General features: G+C 41.1%; 1 protein-coding gene across 1 annotated transcript in view; it reads left to right on the top strand.

Moving 5' to 3' along the window:
- Positions 1 to 15,637, top strand: part of egfem1 (EGF-like and EMI domain containing 1) — a gene marked incomplete at both ends in the record, with an annotated part of 67,708 nt that overhangs the window by 2,942 nt on the left and 49,129 nt on the right.

Below are 15,637 nucleotides of genomic sequence, written 5' to 3' on the forward strand. Positions count from 1 at the left end.
GAGAGTGAGAGTGAAAGAGAGACCATGTCCATGTCTTCTATTCTAATTGATGTATTTTACAACAGAGCTTTATGTAGACAAGTGAGTTCAGCCCTAGAGAGTGACCTACATCTTCTTAAAGTTATAATGGACACATTGCAGACCTTGTGCTTCCACTTTGAAAAAGATGAATGAATCTATCGTCTGGCTGTGATGGGTAGCGGTCACTCTATGGGGGTTGTTGGGTAGTTAAAGGCAGTGGAACTGCACTCTGGGGGAATGGTTTTCTTTGAAGGCTAGTGCCTGGGGCACTCTAGCTAACAACCCTCCCTCTGTCCTCCACAAGCTGAATCATAATGAGAGCACATGCTGAATACATATGACACATTTTTTCAAGCTAATCATGAAGCAGCCAGCACAGCAGCACCATATTTTTTTAAATAATGACTTCGCCATCTACTGTACAGACCAAAAGAAGCATACTACTCTGACAATAGGTAGTACATTTGAGAAGTAACACCATACAGGTTCCTCTTTTCCTGTGTGTGGCATTCTCAGAACATCTCCTGTTCTCTTTTACTCTTTTCTCCCTGACCCACCAGGTCAACATTCTGTCATCAGACAGTCAGAGGATGACATTTATTTGTTTTTAGGAAGACTCCCGTAAAGAGAAAGCTGAGAAAAGCCACACACACACACACACACACACACACACACACACACACACACACACACACACACACACACACACACACACACACACACACACACTGCATCTCTTCACTTCCCCAGGGGGAAGGACCTGCTGAGGGATCTTTTTGTTGCCCTTCCTCTGACTGCAAGATTTAACAGGAACACATCACTGTTTGTTTGTGGTAGCTCTCCTGCTTGTTTGTTTTGACATGGGCGCATTGTTTTTCACGCGCAAGCATGGAAATCAGGTGACAGAGTAGAGACAGAGATAGGCAAGAGAAGCAGATGAGTCTTTTCCTATACATAGGTCTCTGCATCATATGCTTCAATCGTAGCTGTGAGCATTCACCTCTTGTTCCTCTCCCTAAATGTTTTTCCTTCTTTCACCTGTCAAGGTAGATTTATCCTCCTGCTCTCCAGTCAGAGCTGTTCATGGACAGCAGCTCAGGCCAAGCTCTCATATTCAGCCCAGACCTGGGTCAAAAGTATTTCAAATACTTTCAACATTTCCTTGAGGCTGCCTGGAGCACCAGATCGGCATGCTTTGCAGCTGATGCTTTGAGGTTTAGCAATTTCCCAGCAGTTTTCTCTGATGAGAAACAAAGAAAGACCAGTTCATCCTGCGAGAGTGCTGTAAAGGGAAGTTTAATTAAGCTGTCTGGGACCCAGAGCCCCTGTCCTCTCTGTCTGTTCTGCAGCACAGTTCACAGAAATTGGCTTTTTGACTGCTAAACCTATTAAGGATAGGAGGACTGGGCAGGGGGAAGCACTATAATGTTCTCTATGTAGCCATGCTTTACTGGTTTATGGTCTTTTTATGTTGAAGTAGATAAATGTGAACTGAAAACTATGCGTATCCTTGTCCATTGCAGTACCTTTTACTTGGTTAGAGTTCAAGTGAGTTTATGCAAAGCTACACTTTCAGCTTGTTTACAAATTGTAGTTAGCCTCCTTACAGTTCTAATGAAAACCAATCCTGTTGGGTGAATGAGTCATTAACCCAGAATAGACCTCAGATCCTGGCTGTATAGACCTCAGATCCTGGCTGTATAGACCTCAGATCCTGGCTGTATAGACCTCAGATCCTGGCTGTATAGACCTCAGATCCTGGCTGTATAGACCTCAGATCCTGGCTTAGAGCTTAATCATTTGATGGTGTGACTGTCTGTCACCTCTATACTCTCCAGCAGATTCAACTGTCATGGGAGAGTGAGGGAGATAGAGGAGGGGGGTGCAGATTTACAGGGTGCCGATTTATGATGTCTCCTCCATGCTCCTCATACTGATCTGTGAAAAACACATGTCTAGACATCTTCCTAACACATCATGTGCATGTGAGCGCTCTGTCTGTCTCTGGATCTCAGGGTGCCGTTATCTCTACCTACTCAGCCCTGGGTCTGCTGGATCTGCTGGGGGAACTACTAGAATGTGAATTACTGGCCTCATGCCACTGATAAATCAACCTTTATGGGCTCCCAGAGCCCACATCCTACTGTCTCTGAGTGGCCTTTGCTCTCCCATAATGGTATTTGATCATCCATATATTAAAGTTGACCTTGTAGAAACAGTGAGGGATACAGAATGGTGCTCTGTTCCACAGAGAGATGCCATATGATTATGTCAGATCTGCAGTGGTCAGGGGTGAGGGAGACAAGAAAATAGGCAGGCAGACAGACCAGAGAGACTTTGATGACATTCAGAAGGTGCTTTCACACCTCAGCATTAAGCATTGTGTGTGGAAGCCAGGCGTGTAACTCAAACTGTGATCTCCTCTGCAACACTGCTCCTCAGCCACTGTGATAGAGGGACAGAAGAAAAAATATTGGTTTACAGAGAACAGGAATCAGCTGCAAGTTTTCAGAAAAAACCTTACTAGGCCCACTGACATGGGGAGAATGTGCACTGACAGAAACCTGTAAGCAAAGCCTTTCTCTGTGAACAATTAAGGAGAATCAGTGCATGCTCCAGATGCTCTTCCTCCTCTTTTCAACACTCATTGTAGGTTGACCTCTTGAATGGAGCCCTCTTTGGTGTGTTTGCCAAGCTGTGGTGGTACAGCATGACATAACTGCCAAGGGGGCTGATCCTCCACCAGCTTCTAATCTCTGATGTCAGAGCATCCATGCTAATGTAGCCGCTCAGCTTTTGAAACCAGGGCCACGCTGTGTGTTGTGGGTTGATGCCCTAGCCTCAGCCAGCGCAGTCTGCTGCATGTTAAAAACATATGATAGTTCTGAGACACCCGAGCCCCCTCTTAATAGCCTAGTTTATAGTGCTCGTGAACACCACTCTGTCTCACTTCATTATACCTTGGTCCGGTTGTGCTTTGGTGAAACGACACATTGGTCTGCAGGAACTAAGGAAACACAAGGACGATGACAGTCTGAGGACAGGTCCCCCTGAGCTAGAGAAACTTGGCTATCGTGAAAAGACATCATGGTTAGTGCCAGGGGAATATGCTCTCTCACTGTTGGTGGATCATACTGCAAAATGAAAGATTTGTGGACATCAGAGTATGCCTTGTGTTTCACCAGTCATACTGTATATGATCGATAGGAATCAGAGGCTCTGTGTTTGCTCTGGGACCAAGAAGAGTGGGGGGTTGGGTTAATAAGAGTTTGCGTGACTGGAATCATGTCTTTCTCACACATATGTTCCTGCAAAGTCAGTCGATAGACACACAATCTGGGTTTAATCAGATTAGTTTTATCTGTGTTGTATGAAAACATGAAGGTCATTTCTTGTGTTGCTGCATGTTATTTAACATGCTCAAGTGAAATGGTGGGGGCCCAAGGGTCCGTTGCTGTCAGAAAGTTAGCTGGGATCTGTTTTTATCACTCAGAAAAGGTATATAGATCTGTCTGAAGTGTCGCTCTCCTCTCCCTGAGGCACAGCTTTTTCTCTTTTTGTTATGTTTGTCTCCTCATGGAGATCAAAGAGTCACAGCAACATCAACACACTCCTCTGTTTGTGCACATACAGTATGTATATGACCGTCTGTGATTCTGTGTCTGTGCATGTGTAAATGTGATGTCCAAACAAACTTATTTTAGGATGCCTGCTTAAGCAGCTGATGCAGATTTGAAAGATAGACAGTGTTCAAATTCAAAAGAAAACAACACTGGCACATTATTATTGAAATGCACAATCAGGACCTAGCATTTTCTGTGAGCCCGTTAATGTATTCTCTTAAGAGGAGAAACTGGGGGAGATTGTTTGCATTAGAGTCAGTGGCAGACTGGGTTAATTGCTCTAGTGCAGCCAGACATGGAGACTGAGCAACCTCCTTAATGCCATACTAGTTAGCAAAAAAAAAAAAAAAAAAAGATGCCGGCTCATGGCTATGTGTTGAAACAGCCCAGGTATTCCTCTTGTTACTCTGCACTCGTATATTGTTTTAGCTGAAATAAATTCTGTTACCCAAGACTAAATATTCTGACCTTTACTTTTTTCATCTCGTCATGTGTGTGTGTGTGTGTGTTATGCACATGTGCTTGTGTGTGTGTATGTTGGAAGACTTCCTGACTGGAGTAAAGTTAAAGTAGCACTGGGGTCTAAGACGCGCTGTCTGCTGTCCACACAGTCACCAATGTGGACAGATGTTTGTGAACTGTGTAGGTTTGGATAGCTCCGGAGAATTGTGGTCAGTCTGTGGTCCTGAACAGGCATAATCAGACCTAGAGAAAATTAACCCTGGGGTACTGTATCAATCATCTGTCTCACTGCTCTGTAGGATCACTACAGGGCCATTCTCTTGTCCACATTGGGTCCATTTAGCTGTACCTCCACTCCATAATGAAAGACAGGTTAAGGTCAGTGGTTCTAGTTGGTTCATCATAACAGGTTTGGTTGGAACCTTTAGCCTGAGATTATATATACTAGAGATATTAATGTCGTTTTTTCCATCCGGATAGGACTATTTTGCAGAGAGTTGTTGCCTATGCTAGCTTGCAACATTGAATTAAATGGAAGAAAACCTGAAGTTTTGTCCTGAAGGAAAAGCGCCAGTCCCATGTGGGGACATACTGACAGTTGTAGTTACTAGGTTTGAGTTGCTAGGATTTAGTCTTTCTTGGGCCGTTTCCCCTACCCTGGCGTCATGCATAGAGGTTACTGTAGTTCCTGTCTTCTGGAGAAGTCAACCCCCCTACACAGATTCTCTGGTCTTAACCATGGGTCAGACTGCTATTTGGAGCCAGAAAAGAGTACCCTAGCTTGTTAACAGATTAAAGTGCTTGAATGGAATGAACTGATTCTAATTCCTCAGCCTGTGTTTGGATAAAGGTTAATGCTATACATCTGGTTGTAATGAGGACAGGTCTAAGTGTTTGTTCTGGTCCCTTTTCAAGAATTTCTTTAACATAAATGTGCTCTGTGGCCCCTGTGCTGATAAAGTTTCAGAGGTGTGTATGTCGAGGCATGATGTGCTTTGTGTTGTTAGCAGGAACAATTTGATTACATCTGACAGGTTAGTCTTTGGGATGGCGGACGACCTCTTGTTCTTGTCAGAAGTTAGTTTAGAGATTTGTTCAGAACTCTATTTTACAGACTTCAAAAGCCCATAGTTGAAGCCCCCAAAACTAGACAGTTAATAAGCTGATCCAATAAGCTGCTTCTCAAAAAAGATATACATAGAATAGATCAACATGACAGGTATAGTTACTGCAGCATGAACTTCCACTGGAAGAAAACTAATGTTTGTCTCCTAATAATTTTTTTCAGTTTTAAGAAAGCTTTATTAAGAAACGAATTAATGATGTTCTTATTTCCACAATTAATTACATCAGACTAGTTATTATTTTAGTGTTGTTTTACCTTAGTTATAAATGGATTATATGCCTATTATACCACATCAATTATGGAGTGCTGAACAGTTGGTGGATCACTCTGGTTGCATTTTGGTTATGCAAAGTCAGAAATGATAATGATTTGAAGTAATCCAGGGGGAAAAAAATATTTGAAAACGGTAATATAGCCAGTCAGTTGTATTTAAAAACACAGATCATCAAATATTTTTTTTGTCTGTGCTGAGGTGGGTTCCTCCAAAAAAACTCTGACCTAGAGCGTCCAAAGTTTAGGAATTCTGTAAGCGAAAAACAAATAATATGGTACTTTGTTCACTGTGCAAAGCCAAAATGGAATACCACAACAGCAGAACTGCCATGCAAGTACACTTGAAAAGGAAGCATGCCGGAGCCATGTGGGAACTTGACTTGATTAATACTAATCAATTAATCGATAAAATAATCTACAGTACAGATTAATTGATTAGTTGCAGCCCTAGATCTGGGTTTCATCAGGCTTGTGAAGATACAGGCTATGACATGCTTGTTACACAGAGACGTTTGGGTGGAACCAATGACGGGACAGAGAGCGGAGAATAACGGTTTCACCAAAAGGCGCATTTAATAATAAAAAAAATAGAAAGGGGATAAGGGAAGGGGAAGAGTAGGGTATTCCAGAGAGTAGTCGAGAAGGAACCGTGGGAACTGGGAGGTGGCGAGGTCCATGGGACAGGGGTAGAGGGTCGAGGAGATGAAGGGGCTAGGTCCGTGGGAGGGTCGAGGCGGAATCCAAGGGGGTTGGGAAGAACTGCAGGAAGAACACAGGAGACAAGAGGTAAGGCAACGACGAGGAGACAGACACAAGAAGCACTAAGAAAACCCTGGAGGGCTGAAGCGGAGTAGCGAGGTTTACAAAGATGGTCACAGTACGTTCTGGCACTGGAGTTGAGTTCAGGCAGGGTTTATGTAGGGTGCTGATTGGGTTGGGTTGCAGGTGTGCTGATTGGGGATCGGGTCCAGGTGCGCTGTCGACTGGTAGGAGGACGCTCCAGAAATGACCGCCGTGGCCCAGAGGGCTGGTTAGGAGGGGGAACCGTGACAATGCTCCTCTAAACTGATCCATTTTGACCCTCTCTATCCCCATTTATGTCTGGGAATTCTGGGAGTTCTGTGACTTTGACTTTGTGTAAAGAGCTGCACAAATAACATTTAATTGATTAGTTGATACCAAATCAAAGCATTAGGTGTTGTGGTAGGAATATGAATTGAAGGAATTTGGTAGGAATTTGAATAGAATTTTGAAATTGACACAGTATTATCTGGTATACGTGTATTCATGCCATAATGTGGAATGTTGGCCTTTCTTCTTCTTGATGTTTCATTGGGCTGGAAGTAATTGTGCTGTAATGGTGGGCTGTGTGGACTGTGGAAGCATGTTTCTGTGTGCAGACATAAGCCTGAGGGTGGTTGGCCTGACAGACATACCTTGTACACCCTGAGTGCTACGTTCTTAGCATTAGCATTGGAGGAAGAGGCTCATTAGAACCATAATGGCTGCCACATGTCAGGGAACCTCCCTCTTGCTAAACAAACATTTCCTAATTTCTCTCTGTGCATTAAGGTACAGTTTTTTTTTTTTATAATCTGTGTGATTGTCGATATATGTTCTGCTGCGACATTCATACAGTAACTGTGGACCACCAGATCAAACTCTGATTGATGGCCCTCATCCTGGAGGACCAGATGCAGACCAGTCTCAGCCCTACGCTTATTATTGAGTATTCCACCCTGTGATTTGGATCTATTTTGTTCCCGGCCTTTTACAGCATTGGGATAAGAATGAGGTTCTCAAACATTCATACTTTAAGAATTCATGCAAATCAACAACATGAAGCACAGAGGTCTACAGAAAGGTTCCTGTCTGTCCAACCCATTAACAATCCTTCACTCTGAAAAGATTCCTGAGACTTTCTCTCTTCCTGAGACCTCAGCACATTTACAGTGAATTGGCCGTGGAGTGGTGAGGTCGGAATGGCCTTTCCAGGTGTACAGGGCCTGTGAGAGGATAGAGGCTCTTATGGAGTTAGCGACGGGAGGAGAGCCTCCTGCCGCACTGGGAAAGCACGCCAACGGTAATCTCTGAACCCAGAATCTCATCTCTTCATTGACATTCTGGAGAGGTAGGAAGAAAACACTGGGGACGGGAAGTTGTCAGCAAGTCTCAGTGCAGATCGGGTGCATATTGTTTGGTTTATTAGATGAGTGAGTGCTCTCCCAAGGGTGAAAGTTGTGATGGTATTTGTGTATGCAAGAACAGTCTAGCACCCAGTTTTCATCATTCAACTGATTTGTCCTGAGCTGAGAGAAAATAATACATTTTATTAACTCAATAAAAAAATGAAAGAGGAAAAATATGTGCGCAGCAATAACCAGGCGTGTTCCCCTAAATCTTATTCAAACATACTCTCTGAAAATCCTTTATATTAGGACATAAATCCTGTGTTGAAGGAACAAATGGAAACCATGTGAGGTGTTAGAATGAGGCCCCACCATGCAGCAACCATCACACAGCAGTCCAAATGTGCAGCCTGGCTGGTTTCCCACATGTGCCTTGCTTTACAGTGCAGAGACAGACAGAGGCAACAAAGAGGCATGTAGTGTAGGCCACATTTACACCCTCTGCAGTCATCTTTAAATACACACTCCACCTCTTTGTCCACTATCCATTTGATATATTTATATTCTTAAATTTGAGCACACAGCAAATAGGGTTCACTTCAATTGATTCTACTTGAGCAACCATACGTTACACACAAGATTGAAAAAACAAAGTTATAAAATGAATCATAGCTTGAAGACTCCTTAACTCTCCTCCACATTTCGATGGTCCATGTTACCACTGCTCATGCCCCCACTCCAGGCTGGGTGCATATCTACCTGAATCTAAAAGTCTTAAAGCTATTCTATGTTAGCTTCCCTCCGAACTGGTGATTGCTGGATCTCTGGTGATTGTTCGCCCTGTTTAACATGTTCTTCAATAGCTCCTCAGCTTCTCCTGAATATTTGAATAGTGAACTTTGGCCTTTGGTGTTGTTCATTAGGACATTGTGCCATGCCTAACAAGAAGGGATGTGCCCATTCAGCTATTCGGGAACCCCGTGAAAGCGTTTTGGAATGCACTGTATGACCATAAGCAAGCCCCATACTCCTCAGTGTCACATTGTTGGAGGTGGGGCCTGCCTCTAACAAGACTGTTCTGGATGGGTGCATGGGTTGGGGTGGTGATGGGTGAGGCTGAAACTGAGCCTAAGTGATCTCCAGAGGGACAGGATCACTCTTTGTGACATAGCCATTGTGATAAACGTCCCTAGGAAAGAAGCAAAAGTTCATTGAGTTTTATTATCATTTCAATTGTTGTTTTTATCTCAAAAGCTTTGTGGGTTTACAGTAACACTAATGTATAAATAAGTAAGAAATGCCTAAGCAAATATTTCTGTATAGAGAGTGAATGTTTCTAAGTCTGTTTCTCACCTTTCACACTTGCCGTGGAACTGGTTTACAAAAGGATGTTTGAGACATTGCTGGAATAAATAATGTCAAATTAGTGTTTGTTATTGGATTGGAATGGTTCTCAGGGGGGAATCTTGACTCCTTGGCCTCATCTGAATAGTAATGATTTCACCATGTTTCATATCTCTTTTCTCTCAATGCACTTCTGCTAAAAAGGCCTGGCCTGGGATAGGTAGGATATTATGATACTCCATTGACAACAGACAAGTGATAAATATTTCCCTCTATTCACTAGAAAAGGTTTCTAATGAGTATCCAGCAAAGTGTTTTAAAAGAGATGTGGGAACAGTATGCAGGAAATACAATTCATTCCTCTCTCAGGTTTGAATTCCAGCTTGCTGAGGAGATAAATCATTTAAGGTATCAGTTCTGTCCACTGAGTTTTGAGAGGTTTCTGTAGAGTTACACAATGGTCCACTAAGTAGCCAGCTGAGTAACAGCTGAGGTCTGGATTAATTTTGTGTGCTCGCACTTCAAACAGGTCTGTCTTCTGTGGGAGGGGGAGAGACGTTCCTGGGGGGGGGAGGGCAATGTCAATAGCAGGAGGGAAGCCTCAGAGGACCTGTGGACTATGTAAGCCCACTACCCGAGAACATTCTACCAGCTGTCTGTTCCACAACCTGATGGGAAGCTGTAATCACCATTCTTCAGATTCTATCAGGGGAGAAACATTTTACATTTATTGTAGATTTATACATTGACTTTTTCCAATGATGTGAAACATGATTGCATCTGAAATGTATAATGGTGTCCCTGAGGTATGGCCAGCTTTACCCATTATCCAAAGGCAAGTGTGTGTGTGTGTGTGTGTGTGTGTGTGTGTGTGTGTGTGTGTGTGTGTGTGTGTGTGTGTGTGCGCGTGTGCGTGTGCGTGTGCATGCATACTGTATGTTTAACAGTCAGTTATACTGTGTTTGACTGCGTTTCCTTACATGTCTCTTTGAAAACTAGATTGCCCTCCTTCAGATGGCCCTTTTTTATGTAACCAGTGTGACCAGTCCTTCCAGCAGTGATAAATGAAGATTAATGATTCAGTGGGATCACTGAGTGCATGGAGGTGGGAGATGGGGTTAAGGTTAAGTCTGGTGTTTGTAGAGGAAATATGGTGTTGGTCCTAGGTGTTGGAGCATCAGGGGAGTTGTTAAAGGGAGTGGGTGTACTGAAGACCAACCATGGCATTCAAGTCTGTTTTAGTCCTCTAGAACTGGGATAAATTGTCTCACCAGAGACCTCTTATCTTCACTGTACATATTGTATGACTTCAGCCTATTTTATGAGTGTTTCACAGTGGGGGCTCCTTAGAGGAGGAAGGGAAGGAAAAATAAAAAAATGTGAAACATTTAAAAGGTTTTCCTTTTTAACTACTACTAAATATATTCTCATGTCACCAAATACCTGATTAAAACACACTGTTTTGCAATGAAGGTCTAGAGTAGTCTCAACAGCACCCTCTAGATTAGCACATGGTGTTGCCAGAGGACAGCTATTTTTCGATCCACTTCTGGCTACATTGACTTCACAAAACCTAGGAGGCTTGTGGTTCTCAACCCCTTCCACAGACTTACAGTAATTCTGACGACTTCCAGAAGACATCCTCCAACCTATCAGAGCTCTTGCAGTATGAACTAAGATCTTGCCCATCCAATCAAAGGATCAGACAACTCATCTAGGAGGCTAATGTAAGCATAAGCTACAGCTAGCACTACTAGTGTAAGTGCACAATGTGTGGTGAGTATTTGACTCAAAGAGAGAGAAAGACAAAAGTTGAAAAATTAATTTCTTCAAAAATTAAGGAGAAGGAGCAGTAAGAGAGAGAGAGCAAGCTATTTTTCTTTCTTTTTGTTCTTCTTAGTTTACCTTTCACTTACTTAGCTGATGCAGCTCATTTAGCCTCCTCAACAACCTGAGTCAAACAGAGAGGAATGCTTTTTATGTTAGCTAGCTGGCTAGGCTATCCAACACTGCAACTCCTCTGAATCAATGTAAGCTTTCGGTGAGCACATAGATGGACGAGAAGGACTTATACAATGACCAAAGTGATGCTGTATGTGACTGATATGAAAGTGAACTGTGTGTGCGTGTGATCAGATCAGCTAAATGGGGTATGTAAATAGCCTTAACCCATCGATGTTACATTGAGCTAGGTGAATGGAATATGAATGACAGTTATTCAATATGCTGTAATATAAATAAGGCCATTCTCATTAAAACAAATCGTCCTCTGAACACAATCTTGAACGGCACCGGCCTCCACTGGTGTGTCAGCTGTTTGGTGTTTCTTCATGAGGTGATGCAGATTAGACAAGACAGAAGTGGTGGTCGTAGTTCCAAGCGTGCTAAAAGGAATGTTGCTCCCTTGCTCAAAGCCACTCTCTTGTCATATGGCTAATGGTTACCAGGCGTAGTCTGACCCTTCGGGAAAAACAGATGGCCGTTGTCAGGGGACAACGGTACTGCTGTGCACCCAGCTCATTGATGTGTTGCAGGCTGCTTTTGTATCATGGCATCCCCTGCCCACCCATGTGGACTTTGTATTCTTCTGCCGTTACAGAATTCACTTTTGTTAGGAATGGCTAGGCTGGATGGGTATGGAGCACAGTTGAGAAAGTACATTATCACATTTCACACTCCATACCTGACGAAGTGGGCAGTTGAGGTCAGGACTCGAGGCAGGCTTGGCGATGACGATGGTCTTAGATCAGCTTGGGCTGGACACAAAAACCTCACCACAAATATATTGCAATACACCACAAAACAAATTGTTTCATATGCAGTGCATGTAGTCAATTTATATGACATTTTATGAATGAGTATTTATTTTACTTTGCACCTAATGTGGGAGATTTTGTAATAGTTTATCCCCAAGAGGACCATTCTATTCAACTGTGTGAAAGTGATACCATGCATTATGAGGTCATGCAGCAAACAGTCTTGATTACATTAACCACTGTGTTGATATTACCTTCAACAGCTTTCTTTACTGACCTTTTTCAAAGGTCCAGAGGAATCAAAGCGATAATTACAATATTATAAATCATTTTATTTGTTTTGTGTAAGGGTCTGATGTTGTAAGCGGACCCAGGTGCGGTGCAGAGGAAGGGAGGCGGACGAGTAGTCAGCGGTGCTAAACAAAAGGATCTTTACTAGAAAGCGTAAACAAAACAGGATACAAAACACGGACTCAAAGCTCGAAAACAAAATGGGAGATCAGTCTCCAAATAGTATTAATAGGCTTAGATAACTCACGCTCGTGAAGCGGCAAACAAACGGTGGAGACTAAGTGGGGAGTGAAGGGAAGTGAGGGTGTCCGTCCCACAGTGGTAGGATGGAGGGAGACACCTAGAGACTGCACTGGGGAGCGCGACCTCATCCGTAACAACTTTGTCTTGTTTTAAGAAAAGCGATACTTGGAATAAGATTTAATTGTCTATGAATCAGAAGTGAGGGGTTGCAATATGCATAAAGGCAAACAAATCCCTCTTAAATAATGATTGATCCTTTCTTAGTAGTTGACTGAAGAGCAATTTTGGATTAATGTATAGCCTTTGGATTAGTGAAGCTTTTAATGAGAGATGTAATGGTTTAATATTAATTAATCTTAGCCCCCCAAATTCGTATTAATTATAAAGATAAGCACTTTTAACTTTGTCTGGCTTACTATTCCAGATAATTCCAGATAATTTTTTTTCATATTCTTTGAAGATCGACTCCTCAGGACTCGGTAGTGCCATAAGTAAATATGTAAACTGAGATTTAACTGATGAATTGATCATTGATGTAATTTTTCCCAAAAATGTCTGATTTTGGCCTCTTAATGGTTGCAAGATCTTATCTATTTTAGCTTTTTTTTAAATTTAAATGTATTGTAGTACATTTGTGTTTTGGAGGATATTAAAACCAAGTATGTCTACTGCACCATCATTTTATTGGTAGTCTGCAAGGTAATGTAAAGGTTGTATGTTTTATGGTCCTGATACATAATATAGTGCATTTATTATAATTTGGTTTTAATTCAGAGAGACTGGAGAAATTGTCCAGACCCTCAATAAGACTACTGAGGGTATTATCTTGTGGATTTAACAGAAAGCTTGAGTCATCGGCATACATTGATATGATTTGATTTTGTGTTTAAGCTCTTGATTTCTAGTCCCTTGATGTTATTGTTGGATCTAATCTTAATCACAAAGGACAACCTTGCTTTACTCCTCTTCATAATTAGAAACATTCTGACCATTATTTATTATTGTTTAATGAGAGATTCTCCAAAGTTAAAGAAGTCCAAACATTTATATATATACATTTGAAGCATACTTTTCAAAGGCTTTTTCAAAGTCTGCTATAAAGACCAGTCCTGCTTTCTTTGAGTTTTCGTAATATTCTATTATTTCTAGTATTTATTTCTAATTGTCTAATGTTGTCTACAATGTACCGTCCATGTAAAAAAAACAGATACAAATGTTTTGATCACAGCCAGCAATACCCTTTTATTAATTTTTTCACATCACATCATAGCAATTTTTTTTTTTTACAATTTTCCATCCAGTTTGCTCTGTGTTTGTAATATATAATACTTGATCTTTTGTTTGTGCTCTAAATTTGTCTGTGCTTCTGTAGTATGATTTTTTTCACCATCCACCAGCAATGTTAATTTCTCTATTTCTGTTGTTAGTCTTAACTCTGACTACTTTTGCTTTAGGGCTGAGTATTGAATGTAATGGTCACTGAAGGAACACTTGAAGTATCCAATATTATAAGTGGGTCTGCTGAATCCATGTTGTGCAGCAAAAAAATCTGTTATAGATCATTTTGTTTTATTTACAAACATACTGTAATTTAGTAAACTTTGATTACATTTCCAGTATCCCCGTCCTGGCGTCTGTAAGAGTCGTGTAAGCCTATTCGCATCATATCAATACTTTTTTATGAAAAAAAAGCCTTGATTAAGCCTCCTCCATGTATACCTCACCAGATCCGGGTTTTTGAGTGTCCGTATATCCACTAGTGCTAATTTATTAATAATATGTGTAGTGAGAGTGGTAGTTGGTTGTAAGGTTTCCTTTTCAGTCCACTGATGTATTTAAAACTGTATTGAAGTCCCCTACCATTATGATTTGATAATTTGTTGCTTGTTTAATTGTACTAATTGTAAATATTTTCGAAGAACAGTTGATCATCATTATTCAGACCATACAGATTTAAGTAATTTTAGCTTTTAGTAATTTAGTTACAAAAGACTTAAGATTTAGTACGTTTTTCAGAAATATGCCACCATGGCGGAATTCAGTTAGAAGTAGAACAACAACATCCTCCTTATTAATAATATAAACCCTCAAAATGGACATTAGCTGATGTGTTTCTGCATCCACACATGATTCGAAGAGGGAGGCAGCCACCAGAGACAGAAAGGTGAAATTCGGTGAGTCCTCTCCCCTACAACACCCCTGGCCATAACATGTTTCTATACTGTACAAACCAGGTATCGGGTAAGACACTTGAGTTTAGAAAGCGCTTTTGCAGGACCAAAACAGTGTTTGTAAATTAAATATTTATTTAATTCCCTGATCGCTACCGATTAAATATAATCATTACAACCATTAGGAAGCTTCTAGAAAGCTTGAATGTTACATACTGGACCTTTAACGCCTGATGTTGCATATAGGCACCTGGTATAACACCTGGTATAATGTCTGTATGCGACCAATTCACAAAAGGAAACTACTGTCTAATAAACACTTTTTGTAATGGCATAAATCACATTTCTGTAAACACATAAATTATGCTCCTCCAAAAGAGTCCCGTATGTGGTCAGAAGGGTGAGTTTCTGAAGTTCAATGGATGCAAAAGGTTCAGATTGTCCAAAGATGTCCAAAGATTCCAAAGTAAATTTTCTATGAAGGTATAATCATTAGAAATGGTAATGTTGTGTAAATGTTGCATATACGTAACATCGGGCCTTAAAGACTGTAATCACACACTTTCATGCTTTGCATAGGCTTTCTAAAATATATTTTTCTACGTTTTTTCCAAGTCTTTTTTGCATTCAAAAAGCCATAGAGACATGCAACATTACAACACATTTGGTATTTAGGGTCTCCTTGGGCAGTCATAATCACTGCTTAATTTTCATGGAAGGAAAACTGGGTCCAGATATCTAATGGTTAATCTGTTAACACATATAATAGGGATATGATCTATTTTGATGGATTGTACATGAAGATCAAGATTTTAATAATTGCATTACTCCTTTTGAGTTTCTTAAAACATGGCTGAAATATACCCCCCCCCCCCCCTCTCTTATTTTCTGCTAATCCATTACAATTATAACTAGCTATACAGATTTCTCCAATTACCATGATAAATTAAGTTTAAGGTTTACAATACTTGACATTACTCAAACTTTTTAAGTACAATAATAATAAAACTGCTAAGCATAGCTGCATCTGATGCTCAGTAAATATACACTCACGGCCACTTTATTAGGTACAACTACTCGTTAATGCAAATATCTAATCAGCCAATCACATGGCAGCAACTCAATGCATTTAGGCATGTAGACATGGTGAAGACGACCTGCTGAAGTTCAAACCAAGCATCAGAATGGGGAAGAAAGG

Source organism: Argentina silus (assembly GCF_951799395.1).
Source record: "Argentina silus genome assembly, chromosome: X".
NCBI lineage: Eukaryota > Metazoa > Chordata > Actinopteri > Argentiniformes > Argentinidae > Argentina > Argentina silus.